We start from the raw sequence: 432 nt of genomic DNA on the forward strand, positions 1-432 counted from the left end.
TGCCCCTCCCTGGGAGCTGCCCCCCAGCCCAGCAGGACGAGCTCATGGAACCCTCTCCCAGTGGTGCTCCGAGGCCTGCCTTTCTACAGATGAGGGCTGAGCTGTAAGTGATCCCAGATCGTAGGGTTTCTAACCCCTGCCCTGTATTGCCTGGTAGGGTGACATCAACTTCCAGCTGACAGTCTACTCGGGTGACCAAGAAGCCACATCCCTCGCCACATCTTCCAAATGTGGTTGAGGTCAGCACTGCGCAGACTGTATATATGGGGAGACTGTACATACTGGGAGAGTACAGGAAGTGGGGAGGCCGAGGCACAGAGAAGGTAAGCGACGCCTCCAAGGGCACACAGCAAATTCACAGAGGCCCGAGGACTAGAACATGAGTCCTGCTTGCCCCTGCCTCTTTCCTGAGGCTCCCAGCCCGGCCTGCTG

This window comes from Tupaia chinensis, unplaced genomic scaffold, assembly GCF_000334495.1.
Source record: "Tupaia chinensis unplaced genomic scaffold, TupChi_1.0 Scaffold000561_1, whole genome shotgun sequence".
Lineage (NCBI taxonomy): Eukaryota > Metazoa > Chordata > Mammalia > Scandentia > Tupaiidae > Tupaia > Tupaia belangeri.